Genomic DNA, 15,826 nt, shown 5'->3' on the forward strand with positions numbered 1-15,826 from the left:
ACCAAATGCTTCTTTCTAGCTCCAGTGAATTTAAGGGGGAGAGGGGGGTGCCCCTGTTCTCTAGTGATAGCTGTAGAGTGGCTAGTGACCCTTTCCCCGGTAAATCCAGCACTGGTGCATTTGGCCAGAAAAAGCTGCTACTTAAAAACACTGAGCTGCATTGCAGAACCCACTGTGATCATTAAGATTTCACTAATTATCCAGATCATCTTCTGGACTGAAACCTGCGATGCAAAGCCACTTCTGTTAAATGCTCCCGAGCCTTTCACCTGGCAGCCGGGTGTCTCTTGGGGGTCGGCGTGGGGTTTTTTTGAGACGCGTACGGGATGAGGAGACGGCGGTCGCGCCTGCTGGGCTCGGCAGTGTTGCGGAGGGGCCGCAATGACTGACAGGCTGCCCTGGCTCAGTTATCACAGTGCTGATGCTGTCTCTTGTAAAGGTACAGTACTGTGATAACTGAAGGATGGCAGCCATCTGAGCTTCACGGGGCCCCGCGCCACCGGTTCTCTGCGTCCCGGGGACTGACGGACTGATGTATGTACAGCGCGGCATCCTGCTGAAGCGGAGCGTACTCATTTTAAATGTACCCCTTTGCAGAAAAGTCAAAGGTTAAAAAAACTTATGTTTTATTTGAATAAAATACTATATTTTGTTGAGATTTTGCCTGTTAATTGACTGTTTTGCCTGGGAAGATCTTCCAGAAATACTGTGCTCTGGGAATCTTCAAAAATGGTTCAGAAAGCAGGGTCCTGTGCAGCGTGGTGAGGTATGAAGTGGTGGGTCAGTGGGTAATACTTGGTACCAGAATGAATAGAAATGACTCTGTAGCAATATGGAAAATAAAGCCCTTTTTAGGTACTTTTTAATACTTGTTAAAGATAACAGTCTTGGCTAACTCGTCTCCCAAGTCATTTGGCATGTGTCTCAGTACATGGAAATAGCTGGTGGGACACAGGTTATGTCACAGTCTGGGCTGCACTGGGGTGATGCAGCCGTTGGCACCAAGCGTGGTGCGTTACTAGGGATGCAGCTGGTACAGCCCCTTGCAGGGTTTGCCTGGGGCTTCTCCACCCTGCTGAGTGGGAGACTGCAAATTTCCCGGGTAATTTCTGTACCAATTTCATCAATCCGCCTGGAAAGACCAAGGTTTTTCAGGGAACCTGCTCTTGGCTGAAGCTGCTATCTCTGATTTTTGTGCCATGTGAATTAAAGTGTGCTGGGAGCTGGGGGTTTATCTGTCCCTGCTTGGGGGCTCTGTGTGGGTGCTGGGTGCGGGAGCGTAGAGCCGGGCTATAGTGCTGGGACGTGATGGCAGAGGGGGCCCTGTGGGCCAGGTTGTGTTGGGAAGTGAAATCTGAGGGGGGTTTTGCATAAAATAAGCAGAGACTTGCAGATGTGTTAGTGCAGTGCCTGTTCCCCACATCTTCCCCCCAAGGGCGTACGGCCGCCTGGCAGCGGAGGCTGGAGGCTGATAGAACAATTTCCAGAGGTCACAATTTATTCTTGATACCGACATTAAGTGGTCATTAACCCAGCAGTGTTTAGAAAACTTTCTTCTGGACTGGATGATTCATGTCTGTCCAGAGTCCTGCGCTGTGCTTCCCTGCACAGTCCTGGCTGCTGCTCACTGCTCCGGGGTGAGGACGGGGATTAGCCACACCAGCGATCTGCTCCAAGAAGGCAATTACACGGTTTGTGTTATTTTTCTGATCTTCTTTACTGGAAGGCGTTTCTGCCAGACCGTGCTCCTGGCGATGTCTGTGGGCCCAGACGGGGCTGGTGCTGTACAGCCGTGATGGAACATTTTGCCAGCGTGCGTCATTTGAACGGGGGAAATTATTACTGGTGTTACGATAACGGCTTGAGTCTGTTTCTGGAGGAGGGCTCTATTGTACTAGAAACTCTGCAGATGATAAAAAAGACATCCTGCTACCAAGAGTTTAAGTTCTAGATAGATTAAAATCTGAGCAGAATCAACCCTCGGCTTCCTCTCTGCCTCTTTCCAAAGCCTGCAGGGACCCCTCGACCTGGGCAGGAGTCCCGAAAAGGAGAGGTGGTCGTCTCCTGCGGTGCAGCGGCTGCAGCCGTCCCCGGCTGCACGACAGCAACACGCCTGCACTCCTCCTTCATGTGCTGTGCCACGTCTTGGGCACGGGATGAACGGGAGGGAAGAGGGGCTGTGGGATCTTGGGGGTGGGAGCATTCGTGGGCTGCGGGCTGGCCGAGGCCGGGTTTCATCTCTTTTTAGCTATTTCTGCTGTTGTTTTAGGAGCCAGCGGGTGCTCGGGGAATGTGCATCCCCTTTCCTGGGAGAAGGCAAGTGTCAGTGGGGTGTGGAGCTGAAGTAGCGGGGCGTTCAGGCAGGTCCTCCCGGTGCTGCCCCAAGGATGGCTTTGGGTGTTCGCTGATGAATACAGAGCTGCAGGCGCTGACTTGTACTAGAAACCCAAAAGTTCTTGTCCTTCCCACGGGAAGATAACTGCTCAGAGGCAGATACGAGGTTTGTTATGGACCAGGTCCAAGGAATAAGGTTCCTCACCTCCCGAGGCTTGGGTCAGATTTGAGGGTTAACGACCAACCTGGCTCATTTAGTGGGACGTGCAGCAGAGCTGCTCGCTGTGCGCTGCAGGACGTGTCGGGCACTGGTGAAGGAGAGAGCAAAGAGCCTGTTCGAATGACATGTGCCTCTGGCTTCAGACCGTGATTCTTGTTTCCTGTTACAACAAGTACAGCTTCGAGCTCTGGCATGGGACAGGAACTGAAACACTGTCTGTGCCTGAAAACAACACCTCTGCGATCAGATTTACTGGGAGCCTTTATCTCTCTCTAGCTCAGCGGACACAGAGTCCATCTCTTTTTCCTGTAGCTTCCTACTGATATCGTAATGGGACAGACTTATAAATACTGGTGGGTTTGCTACGTCTAAATATCGCTACACGCGAACAATGCAACTATCAAGTCTTTTTTGGCAGTGGAGCACTTCCTCCCACGAACTGCATTAAAGCAAGATGTAAACAACATGCATACAGTGATCATCGCATCACTTTCTGCTCAAAAATAAGGTCTCCGAGGATCATCCGTTTTGTGATAAAACTTTCTGTAATTTATGGGTTTGATCCCAAGGCAAAGCAGTTTTCTAGTGACACATCTCAGCTGTCATTCCAGATGGATTTGTTCTAACCCAGCGGTTCTCAGGCTTTTTCATCAGGAAAGTCCCTTTTCCCATCTGGAGGCCGTCGCCTTCCCGTCCCCATTTCGCATGAGAAGAACAGCAGTTCTACTCCTGCAACATCTCCTTGGGGCTGCGAGGCTGCAGACAAGAACGGCTGTTCTGTTCCTGGCTCTCGTCCACAAATCATCCTTTTAAGGGTCGAAGTTTCTGCTCCGAGCAAGCTGGCCAGCCGCTATCGGCTTCTGACAGCAGCGGGATAAAAGACCTCCATTGTCTGCTAGCGCTTAGCCTTGAACCCATATGAAGATGTTGCCTTTTTCCAAAATGCCTTTTTTTTAAGTATGACTTCTGTTACTGTTCAGCGTGATGTGTCGGTACCAAAAAGCCTCATTTTAGTTGTACTGAAATGAAAAGAATCCTTCCCAACAGAGTTTCAAGTACGCAGGCATCATTTCAAAGTCCAGCAGTGCCCCATATGAATCAGACTGTGTTTTAATTACTGTTCATTCAAACCATCTCTGGCTAGCACAGACCACTTGAACTTTAATCCAGGCCTTCTTGATTAAACATCTTTACAAATGAGGTAGCCTAATTGCAGCGTCCCGATATGTGCAAATATTAGATGTACCAGAATGTAACAGTGACAAACTCGGTTTTAGGTCAGGTTAAGTAATTTCTGACTGGGAGCCTGGAGTTGTTGGACAAAGTAGAATGAAGAAACGAAGCTGATGAAGACTCTGGTGAAGTCTGTTTGTGTGATCAAGAATGTTACCAGCTCAGCCATGCAACATTATTTTTTATCAGGTTGCAGAGGTATCTTCTTGGCATGCCAGCTTCAAAAACTGCTCAGTTAGAGCACTTTGCCTGCGAAATTTCATGAGCTTAAAGAGAATTCGACGTCATTCATTCATTACAAATATGCTCAGCTCAACTGTGGTAATATTTTCACTTTCTTAGTAAAATCGGATCGATGTGTTAGAGCTTCATTCCCGCTCCAGCTATTCTCAGTGGAGTGCTGTGATTACGTTCTCGGTCCTGTTTCCAGGTGAGGGGTCCTTTTCCACTGAGTGCAGACGCTGTGCAGTAACAGGAATGGCAATTACACGTGCCTCTAGCCAGGAAAAGTCGTCCCCAGCAGTACTGTGTGAACAGAGTGTGACACGATCATTTCTCCTCGCTGCATAAAATATTTCTGACTGTATCTCACGTTTTGGAGATACCTGCTAGCTGAGTTGTTGGATAATATGTAAACCCTGCGTTTTTGTCGGTAGTTTGATTCACAAAGGCACACTGTGACTTTAATTGATGTCTGATTTGGACAAAAGTACTCATCAGGAACTGAGTGTTTCAGTGTGGTACAGCATCAAAGTGACTGCTATCATTTCTGTATTTGGGCAGCTGATAAAGTCAAGATTGTACAACTTGGTACGTAATTTGCTCTTCAGAATGTTTCGCAGGAGGAGGAGAGGGGCACAGAGGTTTGTGTGAATTGACATACTCTTACACGAGATCGTGCATTTATCTTGGGGTAACGTTACAAGCTTTCTGCTGGAGCCAGGGGAAAGACCCCTCTTGACTCCAGAGAGCTTCGCCTCAGACCTGTTCTTCAGATCATAGGTGAAATTCTGGTCCCGCGCCCAAGTTCCTCATTGACTTCAAGACGATGAGAGCTGCGCTCAGTCGGGGTTTTTGATACACAAGGATGTGCATCTGATACTGGAAAAAGCCTCATTCAACTGGAGCAGAAAACAGGGAAAAAAGAGGTGTGATGCTGCTCGGTACGGAAACAGCTCTTGGTTTGGGTGGTCACCTGAATCCTCTCAAACCAGGCACCGCAGCCTCAAACATAGCTCAGGTCGTGTCAATGCCCAGCGCTGTGCACACACCAGTCTTTTTAAATTAAGGGAAACTCGTCAAGATTTGGTGCTCTGCTGCTGGTCAGTGCTGCTGAGGGAGCACAGCAGTTACGGCGTGGCAGCTTGCGGGGCAGGAGGGGTGGAGAGGGCAGGTGGTTATCGGCGCTCCCTCTGCCACACTTTGCCGTCTCCTCCCTACGGTGAACGTGAGAGCTTGCTATCGACTGCCCTCCATTTTAATTAACTCCAGGAGCAGGCAAAGTGCAGTGAATAATTCAACAGAGACATGTGTTTAAACATTTGCACAAGCTTCAGATTCCTCCTGCCTAAAAATAAGTCTGTGAGAGAGCAAACGATTCCTGTTTGAGGTGTTGGCGGATAGACAGCAGAGCCACGGCCCCCATCCCAAGGCCATCGTGTTGCTCCACCCGAGAAGGCACCATCCACGGGTCTCATCCTTGCTGCTGGGACCAACCTGGGGCTGACGGTGCTGGAAAGTTCAAGGAAATGAGTCGAGGGCTGCGCACACCAGGGCAGCACCAGCACAGGCGGGTTTGGGCTGGCGGCAGCAAAGAGCTCGTAGCAAAGAGCCCTGAAGAAAGGGCTGGTAGGGGAGTCGGTGAGGTCCGGACGTCAGCAGTTTTAATTATTACTCTGAAGTTACAGGGGTAACTGTTTTCCATAACTGGGAGTCTCACCTCTTGAAGAGAGAGAGCACGACTTTAACAAAACCACAGAAAAATGTGAACGCACGGACGCCCTTTAGGGTCAGTGGTTTGGAGCACCAGAGCTGCGGCAATTCTTCCAGAAGGAAGCGGATGAGGAGGAGTCAGTACCTTTCCCGTGGAAGCGTGCTGATAAAGGCTGCGCTGGTTTAGATGGGCACAGAACAGCAGAGACAACGTGAGAGGCTCCATGCCAATGTTCCTGATGCGTGCCCAGGATTACCTGCTGATGTGGTGCACTTCATATACAAGAAATTTCCTTAAACGTGTTGGCTTCATGTTCCCAGGGTGATAAAAATGTCGCATGTTTGTTTTAGAAAAATTTCCACCCAGTGCAGAACAACAATGTCTCAAGACAGCATGTGATGCTGCCCCTCCAGCATCCAAAGCCTTGCTGCGTTCTGCTGTGCTCCAGGGGACTCTGAAAATTAAAATTTCCAGAGGCTTATTGCTAATGAAGCCTAATTAATTTTGGATGTAAATGTGGCATGCTGCTGCAGTTGCATTTGCATCCCCATTAAAGGAAAACTCATTTTAATCACAATCAACAGTGTGTATTTTGTCTGAAAATTATTAGAGGAACGCAGTATCTATTTAGTTCCTTCTTAATCTAAGGATTTTTCACTTTTTCACCCCTTTAACTCAGCTAAGTTAAAGGAAACACACCACAGCCTTTTAAAACGATTGCATGAAATATAGCGTGTTTCACTTAAAGAGGAAATGAAGAAAAACAAGTGTTACATAAAATGGGAGAAAAATCCTACACTGCTTTTTCACCTCTGTAGATTTCATGGAATGAAGCAGAATCAGCTATTTTCACCAGATTTTTGTATTGCAACCTGAACGCTCTCGGTGCATTTGAAACCCATAGCTAACAATAACCAAATGCACCGTAACAATCATTCTCTTACTGTAGACCGTGCCATTTAAACGCAACCTGGCCGTCCCTAAGATCACTGGCATCTTTTGGTTCTCTCTTCCCCTACGCCTTCGCAACAGCCACATGGTCCTGCCAAATCCACGATGCACGGCGTTAAGCGGCATAGCCCGACAAAGGCAAAGACTGGGGCACTAAGCTCCTGACGGTGATATTGCTCGTCTTTAATGGCCTTGGGAAAAAGTCCACATTTTTCCAGATTTGGAGTTTGTTTCCTATCTATCTCGTTCGTATTTCTGAACCCTCTGTGCCATTGTGAGCAACACCCTTCCTGGAAACCTGACCTTAATTCTCTATCTCTCTATGACGGAGGGAGGGGGAATACAGCAAACGCCACAGAAAAATGCTGCTTTATAGCATAGACCAAGGAAATGTAGTTTCCAAAAGTATACATGAGAAAACCAGCAGCAACAGAATGTGCTTTGGAAGTTGTCCAAGCAAGGCTGTGTATCCTGGCTGCTAGTAATTCGTTAAAGATTTTAGAAATGCTGCGTGCTCCAGGTTACGTGCGTTCTCCCGAAAGAGACGGGGCACCTGGTCTCGGATGCTGGACGCTGACCTGAGAAACGCCCCCAGCCATGTCAACAAGCTCTGTGATCTGTGCACCGTGAGGGACGTGAATCAATGTTGTGTATCGTTACGGAAAGCCGAACGCTTGGGTGATAAATGTGGCATTTCCGATCCTAAAACATTTAATTATTGCTCTGGTTGAGGTCACTGCTCTGCTTCATCCCTCCCACCGGTAGACGCTTCTCCAGTTCCAGTTAGTGCTAGATTTGTCCTTATAAAAGCCAACTGCTGCGCACGTAGCTTTTTCTGGGTTATATAGATATATATGGAGCTAGTATATAAGCAAGCGCGTCTAGCTTTAGTGGTGTGGCTGGTGGGCAGCCAGGCAGCAAGTGGGTACCTGTGAACTGTGCCAGCACCAAGCTCATCCTTCTGGAGACAGCCATGCTGGAAAGCAGATGAGCTGAAGAAAATGCATTTCAGGTTTTGGACAGTATTGCTTTGGCTTTGCGTATTTATTAAGTCTGCTTTAAGCACAATAAGAAGGTGCTCACCGAATGAGCCTGACTTCAGGGGAGGGGGGAATCAGAAGTGGGATTTGGAGCTGGCCACCGTCACCACTGCCACTGTCACCACCATCCCCACCATCCCCACCACCATCCCCACCACTACCACGCTGCTCCATTAAGTCTCAGAGCAGCGATGGCTGAGCTGAGAAGCCAGATTTAGGCTGCACTGCAGTGCCAGCTGCTCGGCCACGGGCACTGGTGTAACTCCATCTTTGCAGCTGCTCTACAGCTCTTTACACAACCCCGGTTTCTGCTTTGCAACAGGTAAACCTAAGGTGTATATTTCAGCAGAGGAATCTGGAAAAAAATGCAAATAATGCCGTTGGTTCAGTTTGTTAAGAGGACAATGAAGAACCAGAAATCTGGCAACCGGAAAAAAACAGACGATGAAGGCAAGCAACAACACGAACGTGCCTGATGCAGGACACAGACACGGCGGCAGTGTCTTCACACTCCTGAGCCTGGAGCAAAGCAAGCGAGCTCCAGCCCCCTGGCCAGGGAAGTCGGGAAATGGAGCTACGTGTTACGCCTCCTACACACCACTCTGCCAGCTCGCTTCAACCCTGTGCAGGAAATCCCCCCGCAGCTTGGCTTGCAGCAGCAGCTGCCACGGCACCTTCAGAACAAGGACTGCTATGGATGGACAAAATGTAATCCTTTTTTTGCAAAGTAAATTTTGACTACCGAGACGAAGTACCACTCCTTCCCCAAACGGAGATTATTAGAAACCCTACTTAGCTTAAAAAAAAACGGTTGAGCACCATATTTACAAGTAGTTCGTTATGGAGAAGCAATTCACACATTCCCGATGTCTCAAAATAAATTCTCTCACTTGCTTTTCCAAGCAGAGACAAGCACTCTGAAAACAGTGTCACAAACACGTTTTCACGCGTGTTATGCGAGCACAGGAAGTTTAAGATAAATTCAGCAACAGATCAGATGAAAGAACTTGTGCACTTGCATATCTATTTATACAGCTCCTGTGGCGAGTCCCACCCCATCACTGCAGCATCCGGGGGCCTCGCAGTTTCCAAGATATTGCATGGTGACAGCATACAGCGCTCTCCGCTTCGCCGATGGGGAGGCATGGCAGGGAGGAGGCTGCAGGGTGAATTCAGGGCACCCACCGGATGGTTTGGAGCACCTAAAGTTGTCGCTGCGTGACCCCCTTTGCCTGGTCCAACTCTGCACTGACCGTCAGCCCAGTCCTCCTGCTCCTCCTGGCTCGGCATCCCGGCTGCTCCCCGCGCTCCGGCCGCAGGGTGAACCTAACCCAGCACGGGTCCAGCTGAGAACTGCTTCTGCTCTCGGTGTCGGAAAAAATGAGTGAAAAAACCAGTTTTGTTGATCTTGAGGAAAAAATGCTCGACTTGCTCTCCTTTGTAACTCCCACTTTTTTTCCTGGAGATAAAAATGGCAGAATGTTTCTCTTTCAGGAAAAAAAAAAAAAATTAATAAATTCTAATTTGAGCAGCACCGAACATGGCCTGACACTCTGCAGAAGCACACAAGAGCACAGAGAATTAGTCTCACAATACCTTCTAATACTATAACGGTTTAAGGAATTGCTGACACTGAAAGTCAGCGGCCCATTTTACACATTACATAGCGCCTGTGACTTCATTACCTCCTCCTGATTTTCGCTAGTAAGTATGAGAAGAACCAGGCTCCAGAAGTACTGCCAGGAACAAATCAATGACAAACTGCAACAACTGAGATGATAGTGTTAAATCACATTTACGTAAAGGTCCGGTCAGCCCCAAGCTGATGGCCTCAGTGATTTAAAGCACTTGATTGTATACAGGGCTGCTCACTGCAGCTTGAAGTGCCATGAAAAAAATCTTTCTAAACACTTAGACTGTTTAAAGTAGCGTGAAAACATCACCATTTCAGAGGCAAAGGTGAAGTTTGGCTTCTGGGAGCTTAAAGAGCAAACTGCAGAGCAGGCAAGTAAGGGATAATTTGTGCATCCTTCCCTACCCCTTATTAAAAGAAGGCTACAAGAGAGAATATGTTTGAATTTAGTTTGATTTTTAATTCACGAATACCAAGACAGTCAAGCCTAGTCATTTGTATGTTGCCATTTTTTTTGGTGGAGGATATCAGTGCATCCTGGAAGTTGCAAAATAAAGAAGTATGTAAGATAGAAAATAATTCTGCTGTCACTGCACCCCAGTAGAGTACTTAGAGGGAGAAGAAAAATTTATATTGCATCACAGGCCTCTTCTGCAGCTCTTTGCAAGCCTATTCACTTTGTAAGCAAGAAAACATGTTCAGCTACAAAGATATGGGATTAATTACTTAGAAAAAACTACTTTAATGGTTTTAATACCAAATTACATCCTTCCCATAGGACGGTATGCTGTGGTAAAAGCAGACCGCTTTGGGGATAGGTTGGAAATCCTCCCCTGTTATTAACATAGTTCTTGGAGTAATTTTTAGAAGCACATTGATTTCATCCCAGTTGTATGTCAGAGAACAACTAGTAGAAACCAGCAGACACCAGCGCCCTGAAATTAAGGAGAAAAAGCAAGAAGCTCACGTTGCAGGCAGGACTAGGAGAGCGAACACACAATTTCTGTAAGGCTGTCAGTGCTGTAGGAGCCCGGCCCTATTTTTTTTAAAAAGTGAGGCGTGTGAGCATGTGAGAATTTAATTCTCGCTGAAGGACGTAGCCTCCGGGAGCCTGGGTCATTCCTGGACGTGGTCTTGGGCTCTGGGCACCGATTTAGATGGAGGCAGAGGTAAAGCTGCTCTTCTCTGAGCTGCGGCAGCCGCAGGCAGGCCCAGGCTAAGCCCCTTATGCAATCCTTCCGTCACAGCCGCCTCCTCGGCTTTGCTTTGATTTGCAGCTCTGAGCTTCAGGATTTAAGGACATTCGCAGCATCAGTTGCTGTGCTGGGAAACGAGCCCTGCCTGTAAAGCACAAATAATAAAGATCTGGTATGTTATTGGGCATGAAAACCCACCGAGAAAAACGGATTTTGTCATTATAAAGGCAAAGCTGGAATGGGCTAGCAAGAATGAAAGCTCGTCAAGGGAAGCACAGCCCCTGCAGGCAGATCACGGGGGACAGGGAACAAGGCAGCAAGAAAAGGTCAGGCCTGAGAACCGTGGCACGGCCACACACCTCTGCAGGGTTTGTCCTCTCTCCATCCAACCTCAGGCTCTTTTCTAACTTGAGCGACGATGACCAGGGTGATGGAAACAGAGTGAGATGCCAGCGCTTTCCCACGCGCCCATGGAGCGCAGTCGATCCAAACTCAACCGTGCCTTGTGGCTGGGGAAAAAGGCTTAACACGGTGCAAGACCATCCAAATTACGCTCCGCTGTTCCCTGACAGCTGTGGAAATGGGTGGGGAAGGGCTGGCTTGTCTCCTCTTGGGAGAGGGGAAAAAATAATCAACGATTATCTACCTATACTTTGTAAACTACAGCCACCCGGACATGCACACGTGTGCACTCACACGCAATCAGCCCCCGTCTCCCAGCTCCCGTGCGGGAGATGAAAAGCTTTGGGTTGGTTTTAGGGCGAATAGGTTCAAAACTCAGGATGACTGAGGCAGAAGGCAGATGTATCAGCCCTGTATCGGCGCAGTCTATGAACACTGCGTAATGGCAAATGGACTTGCGCGCCCATGTGCTGCCGTGCGTGAGAAGACCTTGACAAAGAGATGTTATCAGTCTGCTCCGATTAGTCTGAATTACATGAAAGTACCATTACATCGAACGCGGGCATGTTTACCAGGGCTCTTTGGTTTTGATGACCGATTCGGCTATGAGGACAATTCCTTCAAAGGCCAGCAGCAGAGCGGCTCTGCTTTCAGAAGAAAATGCCAAATACGTGTGCATGTGTGGGAAAGGGGGAATCACTTTATTGAACTGAATAATTTTCTTGCTGGTATTACTTCCCCTTTTGCTGTTTCCTGTGACTTAGAGAAGAGTCCGAAACTGCAATGAAGAAACCAATTTCTGTGCAGACGGGAGGATTGTGCATGTTTCCTCCTTTTGGTGTGAACACTAAGTTGCGTATGCCGGCTCATTCACGTCTGCATGAGGCTGGAGATAGGGTTGTAGGTTTTTTAAAGCTGATCCAAATACACCAGTGGCTCAGTCCGCGCCACGGCGGACACCGGACATCGGGGAGACGCCAGCAATGGCCTCGGCACCGAGGGGACGACAACCCCGCAACTCCAGCACCAATACGTGTTGGCTGAAGGGCCTTTTTACCTATCGTTAAGCCCAGGGTGCTGATCTTCCACCCCTCCCGCTAAAGGCTTTATCTCACTTTACACCAGCCAGGAGGCAGAGCCATTGTAAACCCCTACCCCTTCCCCTTCTCCCTGACCGGGCTCCGGACACACCGCTGCGGCCTGGGCAGGGCCGCCCCCGCCGGGGCTCGACGGCCTCTGAGGGCCGGACCTGCCTGCCGCCGCCCACCCGGGCTCAAGTCCTCTCGGCGGCGGAGCGACGCCCCCTCAGCTCGCAGCCCGCCGCCGCTCCCTCAGCCCGGGCAGCCGGAGACTGGAGACAGCCGCGGCGTGGCACCACCCCCCGGGCGGGTCCGGCCCGGCGCATGCTCCGCGGGCGGACGCCGCCGTGCCGAGGCCACCGCCGCCGTGCCGAGACCGCCGCCCTGCCGCTGCAGAGCGTCCGTGGGCTTCGCTGTCGCAGGCACCGGGCCCGGTCGGGCCGGGCCGAGCCGAGCCCCGCCGCCCCCCCCCGCCCCAGCCCCGCGGGGCCGCGGCTGAGCGGCACGGCCGCCTCGAGCTCGCCTCACGCCCGTCCCGCCGCCCGGCGAGGAGCGACGGAAGCGGTGAGTGGGGCCGGAGGGGGCTCCCGCGCCCTCCGGCCGGGCCCTGAGCCGAGGGGAGCCGGGGGGGGTGGTGCGGGCGGCGGTTGCTTCCCCTGAGGGAGGCTCCCGAGATGGCCGGCGGCGCCGGGAGCGGGAGCGACGCGGGGCTTCCTCCGGCGGCCGCGCCGGCTCTTTCCCGGGCTCAGCGCGGCGGCCGGGCCCGGGCGCCTGGGCTCGGGTGTGCGGAGCCGCTGGGTTCCCCTCAGCGCAGAGGGGCGGAGGTGGGTACGGGGGCCGGGCCCGGACGGGCAGCGCCGGGCTGGGAAGGGGGTTTCGGAGCCACGTTTCAGCGAGCGGCGTCTCCTGCGCGGCCGCGGCGGGGGCGGCCGGGTTTTGGTGATAGAAGGAACCGGAATGAAATAACTTCGGCTCTGTACGCTGCTGGAAATGGGTGAAATTAAAAAATACCCCGGCGCTCATGAGCGAGGTCGTACCCCCTCCCCGCCCCCGTGAGCTTACAGGAGTTCTCGGTCTTTGCCAGTGGAGCTGCTTAGAGATACTGCTGCCTTGCCCTTCTGTGCCAGTTAAAGGCTTGGAAAAATTGTTTGGGTCCAGCTGTCAGTCTGGCATCCGTTCCTCTGTTAGGGATAGAGACACTTGTGGGCCATCTTTCATCCCCCTCTGTAGGTGCTCCTTCCCCGAGAGGTGTGACAGCCATTGTGCGGGCAGGTCAGCTCTTGGCTGGATATCCATCGCCCGAGAGGACGGGCCGGGCTGTGGAGGGCTAACCGGGCAGTCGACAAGTTGTGCCTGCTTTTCACCTTCTCCGTACCCCCAAAAATGTAATTCTGCTTTATGTGTCTGTGTGGTAAAACAACCGCTGTGGTGTTTGGATAATGCTGTTGAGTTGTGATTTTCAAAATACACATAGAAAGCTCAGATATGAGGAGAACCAGGCCATGAAAGCCTGAAGCATGTCAGCCCCGCTGCTAACCGTGTAGGTTGATGGCAGAAAGACAACATGGCAGTCGCTCCGTGTGGCAGGAGAGGCTGGACCCGGCTCTGTTGAACCAGACATTGAGTCTGTGCTTGGAAGGAGGATGGGGTGGTGCTGGGGAAGCCTGTGGATAACGGGGCGGCCGTTCTGCAGGATTAGGGGGGGGGGGGATGTATTTTGAGGCATAAAGACCCCGGAGGGCCGTTAAGTGCAGTGCAAAAAAAGCTTGTTGTTGTTGTTGTTTTGTTTGGAGGCGGGTGCATGTGGAAGTAATTAAAAGTTGTGTCGTCGTTTAAACTTCAGTTAGCCCAACTGAAGTCTTGCGCTCTGTAATTTTATTCTTGAGCAGAACGTACGTACATTGGGACCATTTTATTCACGGCGGCTGAAGCCGAGTATTAAGTTCAGTTTTGACCATATATGGGGAGTGGTAGGCATTTCCTCCTGGCACTTGTTTTTAAAACACACAGGAAGTTGCACCTTGATCTGGGTCTGTGCTATAGGTGACGCCACGACAGGTGCTTTGAAGCACGGAGCTGGTTAAGGACCTGCTGCTCGCGTCTGAGCAAACAACAGATCTCATCAGGCTCTCGCTGTCGTTCGCGGTGTTAAAAGTTCACCATCGCAGGCAGGTTTTACAAGCGTTTTTGTTAATATGTTTTTAGTGATTCACTTATCCTTAAATATCTCACTTGTTGAAGTATCTGCAGGCCGTTTGCCTCAAAGCCCAGTGGAACAGAGAATATACTGTGCTTGTACAGAGCAAAACTGTAAACTTTTGGGAAAGGATAGGTGAAAAATTCGTAAAAAGCCAGGGTGAGTGGGTTTAAATTTGCACAAGAATATAAACACAGAACTGGCACAACTTTGTGAACTCCTGGAAGTCTCTGCACTGCAAAAATCTTTCAGAATTAATTTCAGAGTGGCCTTTTTTGAGAGGTAGATTTTGTAAATCTCAGACTGTTCAGGGATATGCTCTTTCTGTATGTCCAAATTGACTTGTCTGTTCAATGCGTTTATTTAAAAAACGAATGGGAAGCAAGATCTGGAGACAATGTCTACTACAAAAGCTTTGGAAAGCAAACCTGTATCAAGTGCAAAGCAAAAAGCTGAAGCGTACCTGAACAGTCACTGAACAGACTCAGTGGGTAAAATCAACATATCCTTAATATGTAATAATAATAATCTTTAATCAACATATCTTTATCTGCAATTTAAACTTTAATTCTTTTACCTTTTGGGAGGCTGGATGTAATCCAGGGTTCTTGGTTAGAAGAATAAGTGATACTAATTCAGTAAGTTTAGACGGACAATTCTGTAGTAGTTCAGTCTTGCAAATGAAAGACTGAATTCACAGAAACCAGCTTCCCTTTTTTGTGAAGAGGGGAAAAATCTTTCCGTTCTCGTAGGCAGCATCCTGACAGTGATGCCCGCTGTTGTGGGCAGGAAGATTTCACCTCTTTCCTGCCACGTACCTCTCCATCCTCCCTCGATTTGGAAGTGAAACACCAGAACTGGCCTTGGGTTTCTTGCTGCTGCCTGACTTGGCGTGAGGAAGAGAGGTTCAAAATACAGCACAAACCCAAATGGAGAACCCTTGAATCTGTACGCTATGCTGGGCATGAATTGCACAAGAGTGAGCTGCTCTGTGTTTACATAAGGAGGAAGGTGTTTGAATTGTTTTGTAAAGCTATTACAGGTAAAACCAAACCCTTAAGATTGGTTTGTATTTAGATGCAAAAAGGATTGTTATGAGAACCTATGAACCAGAAAGCATGCTGAGAAGCCAGGTTATGGAGAGAAGGCTGAGCTGGGTCTTGGTTCCTGCCTCGTCTCATGTCCAACAGCATTTAAAAATGACAAAATGTTTTCTTCTGGACGATAAACTGGCAATATTCAAGTTGTTCTTTTGTAGCCTGTGCAACAGTTTGCAATTTCTTAAAGACCGGGCATTATTCCTGTAAACACAGAGTTGCTCTAGATCTCTAAAGCACTTAAAATGCAATTAGATTTCAGGTATTGGTAATGGCAAACGCTTAATTGATAGAAAATGGCTTTTACAGCTCAGCACATGATTCAGTCAGTTAATGCTCAGAGCCTGCCTTTTGCAAAGAAAGCTTTATGTGGACTGGTGCTGCTCAGTTTTGCTAGTAGGGCGAGACAAATATGCTTGAACCTCATCAAGAAGGAAAGTGGATTCTCAAAAGAATGGCATTTTGGGGTGTTTCGCAGCTAAGTTGTTACTTCCATCTATCATTATAGTTT

The 15,826-nt window shown here is 49.5% G+C and overlaps 1 protein-coding gene across 3 annotated transcripts in view; it reads left to right on the plus strand.

Moving 5' to 3' along the window:
* The first annotated feature begins 12,350 nt into the window (after positions 1-12,350).
* The window catches only part of JAK1 (Janus kinase 1), a 59,764-nt gene continuing 56,288 nt past the window's right edge, over positions 12,351-15,826 (plus strand). For 2 of the 3 annotated variants that reach the window (XM_075759179.1, XM_075759181.1), the window contains exon 1: positions 12,351-12,585. The gene's annotated coding sequence lies outside the window, so the exon portion shown is untranslated. The remainder of the gene's footprint in view (positions 12,586-15,826) is intronic. The other variant, XM_075759180.1, reaches the window with a different exon arrangement.

This window comes from Balearica regulorum, chromosome 8, assembly GCF_011004875.1.
Source record: "Balearica regulorum gibbericeps isolate bBalReg1 chromosome 8, bBalReg1.pri, whole genome shotgun sequence".
Taxonomy (NCBI): domain Eukaryota; kingdom Metazoa; phylum Chordata; class Aves; order Gruiformes; family Gruidae; genus Balearica; species Balearica regulorum.